Genomic DNA, 656 nt, shown 5'->3' with positions numbered 1-656 from the left:
ATGCGGCGAGGCGCAGGGGGCTTCGCTAGTAAACTGTTTCCGTGTTGTTCCTTTGGGGGGAGATATAGGTAAGAATTCAAATTTATTTTTATTTTTTTGTTGATGGTTTATTATATTATTATATTATAATAATATAATAATATTATTATTATATTATATAATTATATTTTATATTATATTTATTAGCTTTCTGCTGATGCATCAGATGCTGTCTGTGTTTGAATTTTCTGTTTAGTGCTGCCGCTGCTTCGTTGTTTCTTCACTCAAATAAATTTATTTTTTTTTATTTTTTTTTTTTCTGCAGACACAGAAACTGCTGATAAAGTTCTCGCTTTTATGCAGCATGCGGGCCTAGCAGAGCTCTACACAGCACCAGCAATGCCGCCGCCGCAGTAGATAGATGCTCATACAAATTCAGTTTCTTACAATTCGCAGCGCAGCGTTTTCTCTGCTTCATAGAAACTCACGACAACTTATACCGTGCAGGCGCTGATGAGGTGAAGCTAACTATGCTGCAGCAGCAGCAGCAGCAGCAACAGCAGCAGCAGCAGCAGCAGCAGCAGCAAGAACACTGCGTTGTTGGCCTTCATATGCTGTTCAAATGCATGCAAGATGCTGCAGCTTTTTGTTCTGCGCTGTGCAGAGCAGCAGCAATT

The sequence above is a fragment of the Eimeria mitis genome, genomic scaffold (genome assembly GCF_000499745.2).
Source record: "Eimeria mitis Houghton genomic scaffold, Emh_scaff2201, whole genome shotgun sequence".
Lineage (NCBI taxonomy): Eukaryota > Apicomplexa > Conoidasida > Eucoccidiorida > Eimeriidae > Eimeria > Eimeria mitis.
The sequence above is the reverse complement of the archived record's forward strand: the minus strand, read 5'-3'. Positions refer to the sequence as shown.